The sequence below is a fragment of the Pistacia vera genome, unplaced genomic scaffold (genome assembly GCF_008641045.1).
Source record: "Pistacia vera cultivar Batoury unplaced genomic scaffold, PisVer_v2 Contig47, whole genome shotgun sequence".
Classification (NCBI taxonomy): domain Eukaryota; kingdom Viridiplantae; phylum Streptophyta; class Magnoliopsida; order Sapindales; family Anacardiaceae; genus Pistacia; species Pistacia vera.
Window position 1 is genome coordinate 93,391 of NW_022196301.1, and position 15,910 is coordinate 109,300.

The 15,910-nt window shown below is 33.9% G+C and overlaps 1 pseudogene; it reads right to left on the reverse strand.

Moving 5' to 3' along the window:
* Positions 1-5,552: 5,552 nt before the first annotated feature.
* On the reverse strand, positions 5,553-6,204 carry LOC116145914 (annotated as a pseudogene).
* Between the last annotated feature and the right edge of the window lie 9,706 nt (positions 6,205-15,910).

The window sequence follows — 15,910 nt, forward strand, 5'->3', positions numbered from 1 at the left end:
GCGCACCCCCACAACACACAATCATCAAACAACTACTTCGTTTTTTATTAGTTACAGAAACTAGCAGTTCCAAAGGAATTACAAGTTGATGACGGACAAGACATCAGCTATGAATGAGATCAAGAAGTGCATGCCAGGAAGCTGCTTTTTTATAATCAGAGAGAATCAAAATTTATGCAGGATCGTAATTCGTTGCTACTGCTAGCTGGTTTATCTCGAAGTTTAATTATGCGAGCGGTGGTTTGCATTGAAGATTTTTCTAGACAGTTTCATACAATGAAGGTAAGTTGGATCAAAGTTCTTCTGTTATTATATATTTTTCATCATTTTTGAATTTCGTTTCTCTCTTTTTTTTTTCTACTTTATTTCATGCAAATTGGCGGAGATTTCCAGAAGGCTGGCGGGACATTAAAATCAAAGAGATAGTTACAGCTGCTTGGCCTGGTGATCAACCAAGTGTTGGATGTGCTTCATGCTTCGCATGGCCTTGATGAATTATCGGTTTACGAGAGTTTAGAATTAATTTGCAAATGTTTTGGTTGGGTCAAATTAGGTCGTGTAAGCTCAAATGGAGTTAGGTTTTCTATATATGTATTTTGTAATAGTAAAAAATAGACAGCAAGAATGTATTATCGAGTGTCGATAATCCGATACTTTAAGATTATAGTATTTTTTAGATTTTTAAAACTCAATAAAATAATCTATTTGAATACTGAACGTAATTCTTTTATTGAAACGAATTGGGATAAATTGATTGTCTTTTGTTACTTTTTTACTTTTATTATTGTGTGTTTTAGCTGTAGTTTTAACACCAAGAAATTGTTTTTCTATAAGTATTTTGTTACTTTTATTATTGTCTGTTTTGGCTGTGGTTTCAACACTAACAAGAAGCCTTTCTGTTTCATTATCATGGTATGAAATTAAACAATGGAAAATTGGTAAATCCATCCTCATGAAGGAGAAAGTTTCTTCCTAGGTGTGAACGTCGGCCGCAACTTGTTACGGCTTAGTGCTGTGCACATGGTCAACGAACTAGTTACAGCTAAACGACAATAAAACAGCCAAGAATTCATCACTTCATTTTAACCGTTTTTACATATTGGTTTTTGTCTGCACGCTATAAGGATACTCCCAGATTAATACAACCGTATATACATGGTTCATGTTTCTCATCAATGGTGTGCTTCCACAATGATGAACTTTAACATGAAAATTTCTACATGGAGTAAAGTTTTTCACCAAAAGTACTTAAAACAAAATGATGGAAGTTTAGGACATTTAGTTTAATCATCATGTTGTTTTAGGTGGATACAGTGATAGTTATGAGTTGGGTTCCTTAGCAGTAGAAGGAATCGTGACATTAAGGAAATAGGATCATCCAGAAAGTTTATGCTATCACACGGTAGTATTATTGGCGTTGTATCATAAGTTAATACATGTACAATAAATAATTATTGCATTTAAAAACTACCGATCATATTTAATATAAAGATAGATGAAAAAATAATAATAAAATTTCATTTAACGGTGGAATAGATAATGGGATACTACAGTGGTATTTTAGGGTCCGTTTGTTTAATTATTTTTCACTATCCTACCCAAAATACACATTTGTTTCTCTATTCTGAAAATTATATTTTATTTTATTTTATTATTTTTAAACCCCCCAGGTTTGTTAATTTAACTAAACACTTAAAAAAAGTTTAAAAATTGATAAAAACACCCCCACGCATCCACATTTGACAGATTCTAGGCACCACTGCCGGTAGGTGGCCAAAATTTGGTATAATCCAGTCGAGAGTGCATCAATCTAGCCTTTTTTATCGACGCACGACCAACCAGATCTAGCCGGTCGTACGCCAATATGGCTACTCAGGTCACCCTCCAACGATTGTGACCAGCTACCGATATTTAATGGGTGGGTGGGGGTGTTTTTGTTAATTTTGTTAATTTTTTTGGTCAAGCATCTCTTATATAAGTCCAAGTTTGTATTATTTGTCAATAAAGATTTGTTTAATTAGGCTAGTGTTAAGCAACGAGCCTATTAAATAATCACCACCGGATAGTCTGGTGGTAAAATAACAAATGGGTCCAATATAGATTCGTGAGTTCGAGTCCCCCTAAGCACTAATAGGAGTGATCACAAAAAAGATTTACCCGATCATTCACTTAATAACCCTGGAGGATTAGTTGAGGTACACACAAACTAGTCCGAACACCACCAGTAAAAAAAAAAAAAAAAGGCCGATTAAATTCTAAAGTCATAATCTGCATCACTTTGAGTGTTAAGTATGACTCAAAAACCTGATTGACCCAAACCTTTCCTTACCACCCAATTTAGAGCATTTTGATCTTGTGATATATCGTAATGTTGAGGTTTATATTTCTACTCTTAAGTCTTAACCCGTAAATAATCACCTATTTTCATTTTTAAATTCTAATATTGAAGTTCACCTGCAGGAGTTGGATTTTGTTGAAGGACTTTGGGCAAAATAAAATGGGCTCAAGCCCAAAAAGAAATCCATTAAGGATATCTTCTTGGGCCATAGCCCTTGAAAAGAGTGAACAACAACTGAACATGAGAAACTGTATGAACTCTTCCCCTTAGTAGACAAATCCAGTATTCTCTTATAAAATTCCACAACTTTCTGTCATTTTCTATCAAGACAAACAATCAAATTCGTCACTCAACCTCGAGAAAATCCATTTAAAGATCTTCGAATGTTCATCACCCTTCTGTTCAAATGTTAAAAGTTAAGGTTATTAAGTGAAAACCCAATACGACACAGTACAATCAAATCTAATCAATCTTACCCCATACTGTGCTACCTACCAAAGAAAGTTATGTTAAAGATGTATACAAGCTGTATTGTCTCCATCACAAGCTGTATAATTATTATAATGGACAGAAACAATGTACCAAAACCAAAACTTGATACATATTGTTGGACTCTTCTCGATAACTCTGCTATTCGGCTCATCTCTTGGCAATCAATTGCCCATTTGTGGCTACACTGTCATATGCTTATTCAGCCTCCAGCTATAAGAGCACTATAGTGCTTGTTGAAAACGTGAATAACCCTTTTCTGTCATCAAGATAATAGGTACTGAAAAAAAATACAAGAAGTAACTAGATAAGAAGTCCCCATTGAAGAAACTCAAAGGCTGCATTTTAGAGCGCAGAAGAGTTGAGAGAAGCAAGGAAAGCATAAGAGATGGTGTTAACTGTTAATCATTTTTTTTTTTTTTGTTTAAATCTTTTTTTATAATCCAGTAATTCTCCAATTGCATTGGCAACTTGACTTTGAATTAGAGTCCTTTGTCAATCCTGCAAGTGTTTTAGAATAGGAAACAACATTTGACGAAGCCATTAGAACCTTAAATTCTTATTAGAACAAAAATACTCTAACCAATTATATTTTTCAATCAGTTACGCGTACCTTAAATAGATCCTCTCCTCAAACCCTTAAACTAGCGAAATAAAAACTCGTACTATCATATTTTCAGTCACTACATAATTTTAAAATGTAAACTTTGCTCCTAGAACTACTATTTTTTGATCCACATATGGCAGGATATATGGCTCATGAAGTATCTAATTTACCTTCTCATCAAATGTTCAGATTAGTAATGATGCAACGGACCCATTTCCATCTCCTTTCTTTCTAATCCTGTGATGAGGACTGAAGGAGATGAATAAGGAAAGCTTGAATGCTTATTAGACTTTTATCTTTGCATGATCATAATTGCAAGTTCAGTTTCTATGGAAAATGATAATTGAATCGTGGAGAGTTAATTATCATAAATTAAGCTAAGTACCAATGAGATGACAAGTAACTAGCAATACTCACTTCGGAAACCTTTTTCTTAAAGCATAATCACATAGAAAGTATAAAAGACCCATTGAAAGTGAATTCCAGCAAGGTGCTTAAAAGTACAAAAGATGTGTAAAAAAAAAAAAGCCCCTATTAATAAAAGAGAGACTTTTTTTATCTACAATACCATGATCCCAAGCCCCCAGGTTGAGCACCACATACAGGGAATTCCACCATACAAACACACAAACACTCCCTCATTATCACTTCGTTAGAGCCTTCTTCTTCCAATCTTTTTTTGATCCAATGAATCTAAGAAGCAATCTTTTAAGTTAAAACTACTCAGACGTGGGTTTTGCTCCTGAATGACCTAAGAGCCTTGCGCTCCCGCCTCAAGAGAATCTGTGGTAAAGCGGGGATGCTGCGCCAATGAATGCCCACCAGAAGATCCACTGAACCAATAGAAAAACATAACACGTACAATCTTTTGGCTAAACAATAAAAAATAAAAAAATTAAGTCATTGACAATTTGATATTACTTGATCTCCCAAGCCTTGTCCTCGTTGTAATAACACTGCTACCAAGACTCCTAGCAGGGTTGATGCCGGTGCCGGTATCGGAATGGTGGCCAAATGAACCATGAACACGGCAAGCCAATTGGAGTGGTGCCAAAACCTAAATGAAACACAAATTATTTCACCCCCCTAAAACTTTGGTTAAGACAAACCCAACAAATTTGGCACTATACCACTCGTGGAAAGACCGAATCCCAAAGAACACGTGAAACCCATATTTCTTCGTCATTACATATTAATTATGGTGATATGACATTATGATGTGATCCAGAGAAAACGATAAAAGAGGAATAAGAAGATATAAACTGCCGTCTTAGACCGTGAGATCATCACAGAAGAGTTGTTTAAATTCTCACGAAATTCCCAGAACGACACCATCTTTGAGAAAACACATAAACAAGTAATTTTTTTCTTTCTTTTTTTTTTTTTTTTTCAAAACTGAGACCCCACCACCCACTAGACTCCAAAGCGGAGCTGAGATTGATAAGAGAATGCAAACTTGAAAAAAGAAAAGAATCCCCACTTTCGATTTAAGAAGAGAAAGAAAACATGATTAAAAAAAATGGTCCCCTGCATATTTCAGCTAGCCCTTTGTTTTTCCACCACAGAATCATGGCATGTTACCCTTTCCCTTTATTATCTGAAGAACCATTTAGTGAGAAAAGGAAACAATTCCCACCTAATGAAGTATTTTTTGTGTACAAAAATTAACTTTAATATTTTTATAACACTAACATGTTCCTAAAATTTTTTTTATTATTTCTCTCTCCTATGCCCTTATTTATAAACAAATTACCCTTTGTGTGGGATTAACCATCAAACCCTTCAATTAATCTCCTTAAACTAATTATCTATCTGACATAATAAATATATATTTTCAAAAAAAAATTATCCTCTTTTCTTGAGTTTTACAGAAGATTATTCAGGACCAGAATTTTTGTCATAAAATTAAAACAGCAGGGGATTTGTAATAAATGTAAGATCGTATCTGCATTTTTTTTCTAAGAAAAAGACACATTAACGTAAAATCTCAAGACCATATGAATGTTATCAAAGAACATGTGTAATCACGCGCTCAATGCCAAAACTCAGCAGTAAAATTATCCAAAAAGAAACAAATTTAAAAAAAAAAATGTAACTAAAGAATAAATTTTAGAATGCTTACGGAGCAGGGGAGTCTCGGGCACTTCTCTGTGGATCATTTGCAGAGAAAACAGTGTAAACCAAGACAAAGTTCCGATGATCTTCGGCCCTAAACGACGCGGTGCTGTGCAATCATCAAGTCTCGTTGGCTCCCCGCCATATCTCTTGAGTGCGAGCTCTGGAAGCGCCTTCAACGCACTCCGCAAATGCTCCCAACACTGAGCCACCATGTACATCACGCCCTCACCACGACACTCCGTGGTCCAAAAACAGCCCGAACGTCACCGGCGGGTGGATTAATGACCCCCTGCATTGTTCATGTAAAGAGTTGTAACTTGTTATGTAAATGAAAAGACTAATACTTTTGTAACGTTTGAGTGATTTGTGATGTGCTGTGGAGGACTTACCGGCGCGAGATCCGGCGGTGCAGTAAACGGAACGAAGATCTGCCACCGAAGCCAGAGCGATACCGAGAATGCCGACGCCACGCGCAGGGTCAGCGTGGTCAATCTGGCTCTTATAGCCGATGACAGTCAGAACGGTGATGTAGAGGAGAGCAACGTGGCGATGAACTCGGCGATTAAGCTCTGTAAAGACCCTTGGTGAGCGCGACTGAGTCGAAGAAAGGAGCTGGAGGTGGTCTGTGTAGTCCTTGGCTGAGTATGGCCATGCTCTGAGTCTTTCGCCATGGTTATTTTGCAGAAACAAAATTGAAAACAAGATTAAAGAGTTTGGAGAGGAGAGTTGGCTATGGAGAGTGCTTTGTGTGGATAAATGAAGAGAGTGGGGGGTATATTGAGAGAAAATGTGTATACGGGGAGTTTCGTGTGATAGTTTTTTTTTTTTTTTTTTTCATATATAAATCTTATTGGTAATAGTTATTGGTAAAAAAAAAAAAAAAAAAAATCGAGGAAAAGAATATTTTTTGCTCTAATATAACCTTTCTATGCAATTTTCATATGTTAAATATTAAATATAATTAAAAAATTTAATGCTATTTAGTTTTAAAAATTTCCGATTAATATCAAACAAATGCTAAAATTATAAAATTTATCTTGTTTAAATAAACAATAATAAAATGTAGGGGTCCAGAATGTAAGATTAAAAAAATTTGGTAGTTTTCACTTTCACCGGACCCTACCTGACTTAACTACACTAGCATCACCTGGCAATTCCCAAATGTTTTCATGTTTTCGTTTTCCTACTTTTCTGCCCACACTTTTCTATCCCTCTTTTTTTTTTTTTTTTTTTTAACTTTCAAGACAAATTAAAGAAGCTTCAATTTGTTTTATTTTTTTACTTCCAAGGATGTTTAGTTTCTGAAACAAAATATATTAGTTGTTTTTCTAGAATGGATTTCTTTTGTACTTAAATCATAATTTTTAATCTGTTTTTCAAGAACTTCCCTTTTTGGCTATGTCATTTACATTAGGGCCGAAATACAACTATGTATATCATTTTTTTTAAAACACCATAAAATAAGAGCTATAGTATCTCAATTTTAATTTTAATTAAGACTTTTAGGTGATTCTCAAGAGGTTTGAGTTTGATTCACATATATCTAACAGGGATGGCCACTAAGAGATTTACGACCTTTTCAACTTCAAGGTCCTAAAAGATTTGTGAAGTGCACATAAACTGGCTTGGTAAAAAAAAAAAAAAAAATGAATATATGTCAATCCCATCGGTTGATTTGATAGTCAATAAGATGTTGCTACTACTCCTTTATTGATTCCTAAGTTTAACTCCCTTGGATTACTTACCAATTTAAATTTATTCTAAAACATTAGACTATATGTTGTCTAATAGGTCTCAGAGATTGAGTTGAGGTCAACAACTGATCCAAACACTTTGATTATTACAAAAAAAAAAAAACAATGAATATATGTCTTTAATGACTATAAATACTATTTAATTTTTTTATTTATATTCTAAGAAATAAATCTTACTATTCATTATATAAATCACATATCAATTCAAGGTTAATAATATAATATTAAAAAAATTTATATTGTATAATACGTGAGAAATACCTAAACCCTCAAAATTTTCATGTGATGCTTCTACTTCAAAAAGGCGTTGAAGCGGCCTGAACCTCCACAACGGCTCTCTCTTTCTACCGTCAACATGTTTCCCTACAGATTATTAATTTATTTTCAACGATAATTGACTCTTAATTTTGAATAATCAAAAAATAAAAAAATACATGCACCGCGTGACAAGCACGTGAACATTAGCCCACGGTCGAACCCACCGTCAACAAAAAACACAAAAGATCGTTTAGTTCAGTTCAGGCTCAGACCCACGAGCGCGTACCACCACATTAATGAGCCCCGCTCGGCTCACTGTTCACAGTCTCATAACCCCGCACCCCACCTTTCGACTTCTGACCACTAACTAAATTGACCTCGCTTTTAGAGTTTATATTTTATAAACCCATACTCCACGTGCCCTCGTCTCATTACTCGTTCGAATCACCCATCCAGCCCCTTTGGGTTACTTTACAGTGAATGCATTGGTACGTGTCGTTTTTGTGGTACGAGTTCAGTTTGTGGACCGGATGAACAGCCGGTAGTTTCTTATTGGACAAAAAAGGACGAGAGCGTCAGCGTCGTCATCCTCTCCGTGCATTAAGATTCTGATGAATTGGTCATTTTTCAAAGTGAAAGTAAAAAAAAAAAAAAAAGGTTTGGATTTGCCAGTTATTACTGAAAGAGATGTTTTCTACAAAACTTTGATTACCTAGTCACAGAAAAAGGTGTTTTGTCCAGGAGTGATGACCCTGTCAATATTTTCCAACACTCCAGCAGTAATATTTATTAATTTGAATTTTTTAATTAAATAAAATAAAAATTGTGTTGATGATAATGGCAAAGACAAAATGAAGTAAATCTTAGATTTGATTCCTTTATTAAAGACTAAATATATCATAGAAAGTTATAATATTTAAAAAAAGTTTTTTTGGGTTTGATTAACCATTACCACTTTTCTTCCACCTGATCCAATTCATCCAGGATCTCTTGATTTTCTAAACCAGTAACAGACATGGTTGTAATTTATGACTGATTTTTTTTTTTAAATATGCGGTGTGTTTGTTACTCTTATTAGCATAAAGGAAAGACAAAACCTGATCTCTTAAATACACTCAAAAATTCATATCGAACCATTTAATCACCTAGACTTTTAATAACTCTACCTTATATTGAAAAATATTATATAATAATAAGCAAGTCATTCCATAATTAAGTAACTAGTTATATTATTATATTATGTTAGTAATATTTTATAATCATGTTTTAATAACTGATCAAATACACAACCAGTACTTTGGTTATTTTAATATTTGGCTAAAATGATTAATATTGCAAACATTGGTGTCCCAATAAGGAGGACCCTTTTGTGATTGTCTGGGGTCGGTCATCCCACGATCAATCACATGGTACCCCCAACCTGACCCACCACACTCAGCACATTTTGTCCTTATCACCGATTAATCCCACTTTTTGACACTCCAATTTCACTAAAATTCCAATTTTAGAGGTTATCCATTCCATGCCCCCCCCCCCCCCCACTTTCATTTTAACCTTCTATTTGTGGCTCAGTATGCCAATTTCAATTATAATTAATATATCCAACTTGTTTTATTTAACAAAGTATTAATTCTAATAACCCACTTGAACTTAACTAGCGTTACATAATTTTGTCTTATTAACCAACTTTAATATATATTAATTATAAGTTTACTTACTATAAGCTAGAGGAATCCACCTTCAACTTTTGGGTTTGTGTTTGGATTGTTGGAAAAGAGAGAAAGTTTGTTATTGATTAAAGGAAAATAATGAAAGCTTTAAAGTCTTTTGAAAGTCTATAGAGGAGAATAGAAGAGAATTGACAAAGCATTAGCATTTATTTTTCTTGTTTTGTTGGGTGCTTTCGCTTCCACGGGCAAATCCTAAGTCATGCCCCGTTTTGAACGTTGGGAAAGGTAAAGATTTGTTCGGTTTCTTTCAAAAAAAAAAAATACCACTTTATACTTTGAAAACTAGATTGGAATAAATGAAATAAATCTCTGGACAACCTAATTTCATCAAAATTTAATGGACTAAACGGTCAACAAAGTCATGTTGAACCTCTAAAGGTGGTGAATGGCTCCACGGGCATCACGAGATCGTGACAAAAGATCTATTCACAGTTTGGTTTGTTTGTTTAGAGAATGCAACCTTTTTTCGATTCTTGTGGTGTAATACTACTGATTTCGTTAAATTTCGACCATCATCACAATATATTACATCCTAGCAATCGACAATTTTCCTCACCTTCGCAGAATTGTCGGCTTGGGCATTCGCTATTGGCTTTGTTTGTATTTTTTTTTTTTTAATTTAAGAATCAATTTTTTAATAATATAATAAAAAAAAAAAACCTTAAAAATATATATTGTGTTATCTCGTTACACAACAGTAAAGTAATTTAAATTGAACAAATGCACTCTGAAGATTTTACATATAACCTATTAGTGATTACCAAACAATTACAACATACAAAAGCACCTAAAATACCCCTGATTGATGTCTCTTACGTCAATTCATTTGGTATCGAAAGGGAAAGAAAACTATATATTTTGGCATGGTATATATGATAATACATTGAACTAATCCATATGTTTAGTAGTTCAAGTTAAATGCAACCCATTTATGATGTACTAGACAAGAAAAAATCATAGAAAATCTTTTGCCAATTCTTATCCAAATATTTAAACCGTCAAATTAGTCAGGCATGTTGCAATCCTACCCTTTGCCTGCCTCAAAAATGATGTTACCCAATTTTTATTTATTAATTTAATTCGATTATTAGAGGAATGTTAGTTAGATAATTAATTTGTCGCATTAATTTAATTCGAGAATATGGTTTGGTTGAAGATAGAGAACATGATGATAATAATTTTATTAGAATAATTATTGCATGATAATCCCATTACTGTCATCTAATTAATTTGATGTTGGCAATAATTGAAAATTATTTGGTACAAATTTAACGCCAATCTGTGAATCAGATGGAGATATTAAGTGAATATTAATTAAACATGTGTAATTATTATTTTCAAATATTAATGGTTATTTTTAATTTTTTTGTATAAATTTTATAATCAAGTTTTTACCTTTTATGAAGGCCAGAAGAACAAAAGCGAATTTGGCGAAACCGACCCCCCCAGCCCACACTGTTAAGACACCCACACCATAAAGAAAGCCACGTGTGATTAACAAGCAGTAATGCGTCGTTACAATTGGCCATATTAAAGCAACCGACAATCACAGCCGGTTACATGTTCCCATTCTCGGGATATACTGCTGTGATATTGCCACGTGTAAACAGTATATATGTGAGCAGATTGAATTTGCCATGAGTTTTCACTTGGCGGTTGCCTTCCAGTGCCGCCATTTTTGACAACTAAATAACAAGTGGAAACTTTTGTTTGTCATTATATATTATATATAATTATATATTATATATATAATATATATTGGGTTTTACTGAGGTGTTTGGAATATACGAATATTTTTTAATTAATTTTTAGGAATTTATAAACTATCAATGAATAGGGTTTTTATGGTTAGTCTTATATATTCAAGAAGAAAATCGAATTCAGTATCTCTTAAATAAATACTTTAGAATCCTATTGAATCACTCAATCATTTATTTATCATTGTCACTTTATTCTTCTCTTAAGTTATTTTCTTTTGAATTTTGACTGCGCGATTATACCAATATGTTTTTTGTTTTGAAATCAAGTAGAATTTTACTTGTCATGGGATGTTTTCACTTCATTTTTAAACACGTTTATTTGTATTTTTCATGTTCTAACATCTTAGAAATACAAAAATTCTCTTTTTATTATTTTTACCCTTTAAAACTTCTTAGATTTTTTTCATAAGCAAATAATTGTCGTTAAATCTAATATATGTACCTAATACCCTTTCTTACCATGTATTTATCACTTAAAACACTCTTGGTGGTGATTTCTGTCTCAGGGTTTATTTTTATTAATTTTGTAAAATTAACTGAATATATAACTCTTATACAACTCTTTCCGTACAAACTAATTACACAAAGTCATATTCATATGTGTAAATTCATCTCATAAATTTTAATAATAAGAGGACTAATGAGACCATAAACCCTTGGTTTATGGTCGGATGACAAGCTTTAGTAATTTGTGTATTACAATCAACTGCAATTTGCAACGTCACAAATGAAACACAAAATCAGGATTCGGAGGACTGAGGGACACCAAAAGACTCTTAAATTGAGAGCACAGAGACAAAACTGAAAAGAAAAGGCATTTTCAAACTCATTACTTTCACATTCACAGTGACCCCAACTCCACTATACAGGCTCTTGAGAATTGAGAAAAAGCTTCTACACTTTGATAATTGTAGCACTAAGTTCCTAGTTCAAGATTCTAATATTTTACAGAGGTCCCCGTTTCCGGGGGCTCCATAATTGGTCGAATACAGTGCATCTGATTCAATAATTAATATAATCCACGCCGTATAAAATTCCTGTCAAAGATAACGAAATAACGTTTCTTTCTTCTTAGCCAATGGAACCACTGATGAATTTGACGAGCAATTGTCAGGAATTCTTGACCTATTCATCTTTTACATTCCATTGTGCTGCTGAGGGAGCTTCAAGTTGTTTTTATGCAGAAAACACTCAACAGACAAGTGTTACAGCATTTTTGATACACACACCATCACAAACATCACAAACACCAAATCCATACGCGAAATTTTGTTCTTTCATTTATTTCGATTGTCCAAACCTTTTTTTAGAGAATCCATAAATCCCCTGCATTGGCTTCGCAAGCCCGCTTTCAAAACTAAACCCCGTGTCGAACCTCTAATTTGTGGGAAGTGGGATACAATGGCCTTTGGCCTGCAGTGCCCATAGAGATTGCCCTACGCTTTGTAACACTAGGTTTTGTATCATAAATTCCTTAAATGCTCAATGCTATATATATTTTAATGCTGCAACTTTCAAATTTCACAAGTATGAATTACAATGCATGAAATTTTCTTATGATAATTAGTAGAATTGATATATCATCGATTTAAGTTATTCTGTTACTGTTATTTTCATGACGAACATGAAAGAGAACAAAAAAACTTTGGCAAAAAAGAGAGCTGAGAAATTATGTGGTTAAAGAAGAAGTGCATAAGCACTCAATTTATAGATAACTTTTCTCGCATGCAACTAAAATGGTAAAGTCTATCTGTAATGGGATTTGAATGATGAAGGAAGCAGAAAAATGGTGTTACTGGGTCAGATCTTTATGGTACCTTTGAAAACAACAAATAAATGTTTGATAAATAGCTGAATATGTCAGTTTTGGATTCTTATTGGAGTAAATAATCATTACTGAGGCAGTCTAGATTATTGGTCGTTCTGGTTTTGCTTAAAGATCAAACAATTGAGCCATGCCATTCATTGGGTTATTCAAATCCAGGGCATGCTATTGAATGTAGTTACCACCAGAGACTTTTGACCGCAACACACCACAAATATTATACAGCAAAATAATAAAAAAAGATAAGCCAACATTATAGTGTGGATTGAATTGATTTCATCCTTTTTCATAAAGTCACAATAATTTGTATAATCAAGTTGAGTTTTCATTTGATGTCATGAGAGACCAAACTGTACTCATCATAACGAAAGCAAAACGAAGAAAACATGATGACAGCCCTACTGCTTAATTATATCGTTTGTTCTCCAATTAGCTAAAGCTAATCTAATTTCTGAGAGCATTCGAAGTATTTCCTAGCATTGTAACCGTGCTTGTGCAGCTTTTTCACAAATGCCATCTATCAAGCGATCTTCAGTAGATTGATTAATGTGCATCTGTTTTTTAGCTAAGACTTCTCTTCTTATGTTTTGCTCAGAGATTAATGTCACGAAGCTTTTTGTCTGGCCGCAAAGGGATTTAAGACACCTTTTTTTGTAGTTAGTTTTTTCTACTATAGTTTATTTTTTTCTACTATACATTTATTTTTGTGTATATGAACAGAACAATCGTGTGTTCTACACATATACAACTCCCATAGAACTATAGATGTTGGCTATTGTTATTTACTTCAAGTCAAGATTTTGGGCTTACACTCAACTACAATATAGATCTCGGCCAGTTTGATGCAATATGGCATTTACCCATTAATATTTTGTGACTATACCAATGGATAATGTTGTCGGATTACAATTCTGTGACTTCGTGGTTTTTTTTTTCACGTTTTATTGTTTGATACTTTCTACCTTTGCTTGGGTATGCCCCTCGTTTTTTTTTTTTTTTTTTCTTTGGTCTGTGATTTGACCATATGTATTTAATCCTTACCTTATTCAAATAAAATTAATGAGAAATACTCAATTATCAAGCACTTTCCACGTGGCAGTTTACTTTCAGGTGTCAAACACATACTGTATTTCTGCAGATCCATCTAGCTCGACTCATGATAAGTTAGCCATTTCGGTAGAGATTGTGCTTGGCCCCTAAACTGCATTTACAAAATGACAACAAAAAGTAATAGATGCCAAGATAGAACCAACTTCTGTGTTGACCTAAAATGATCACAAAAACTATAGAACACTTCTCTCATTTTCTTCATTTTAAAAGTCTATTCAATATGCCCTCACAATCAACAAGGATCAGTTTAGAGTCGTGTGAAAGACACTACATTCTTCGGTTTAACTACAGAATGAAAATAACAAACACCATTTCCACAATAGCGTTTCTGTAAAATTACACAGCCCCAACCTGATAATCTGACAAACATATCAGCTGGTCCAGCTAACCATTCACCATGAAAGGTGTGGTTAATGCTCCCCGTAATACAGGTGAAACGTAGAACCCCAAAGCAGCTATGTGATCGTTTGAAATTTACAAAAAAACAAAAAAAAAGTAAGTTTGACCTTAAGTTGAGAACCACTTCCATTGCTTCAAGATGCAGCGGTATTGATCTAAGGTTCCTGAAGCTTTTTGCCCGGCCAGTATCAGAAGGCTGAGAATCAGATGAAGTTTTGTTATTGATTCTCCAGAATCATTGTGTTACTCCCTATAGAACTGCTCTTGCTTCCACACACAAGATCCCTTCACAAAGGAAAAATAACCACAACTAATAACATTGTAAAATAATTAGCAGCCACCCAATTTTCTATGACAACGGTTAAAAGACAACTCTAAATTCTTCTGAACTAAAATTGCATAAACAGCATTTTACTTATTAGCCGAAGTAGAAGATTGTACTGAATTCAAAACAAGTATCAGAGCATGAAACCATAATTCATATAGCTTTCCTTTCCAAATTTTAATCCTCTGTATCTAATCTCCTTTCCAATAAAACAATATAGACCTTTCCACAATTTAACCTTCTGATATTTGGTTTCCAAGACACAAGAGAGGATGAGTAATCAGAACCCAAAACAGGTAAGAGTGGAGTTTGGAGTATCTTTTGACAGGTTGCAAATTCCACCCCTGCCCTACGGTTTATCAGAAAATACCCGAACTCCAACTCTAGGACAGATGCAATGATCTGTCTTGGAAGTTGCGCCAAAAAAAAAGACAGCTGACAGTCTAACATATTTTTAGTAACAAGATGGCACAACTCTGTTTAACTTAATTAGAGTTCTTCAATGACCTAATACAGTACCTGGGAATATGAGAGATGCATTATACTTTTATAACCATCATATAATTTTCCTCACTCCTCGAGGAATATGAGAGTACATTTATAACTTGTTATATCATTATACAGTTTTCACCCTCTTCAATCCCACGGCATAAAACCTAATATTAATATTCTACCAATCAATCATTTCACAGAAAAGAGAAGGAAACCTTTGAGAGGCATATCAGTTTTGGGAGCAATAGGGGCTTATTGCTTTGAAATTCATATTTTTCAAGCTCTGCATAAGATATCTAAACCTATTAAAGAGCCAATTGCAAAAACCTGTCTGAAAAAAACCAAGTTGATACCAGGATCCCACGCCAAAAAGGAGCCACCATGTAAAGCTTCAGACCAGTGATCCCATGGATATCACATCTTCAGTAGCTGGCTGAGATCATCAAGCCGATGCCATGCATTTCCTGCAAATAACAGAGGCATGCTTGTGAGAAAGACTCAAAGATAGGAAAAGAAACGGAACTACATGGTTTAAAAAAACCAAAACCATCATATGTTAATGAAAAACTGTATGATGTATATTTTTCTCAGTCCTCAAGGAAGCCACTCAAAGAAAGAAAAAAAAATTATATGAATATTGACACTATCGAATACTAATTATTGACAAAATATAGCATACCTGATCTCCTTTTTTGTTTGATGGCA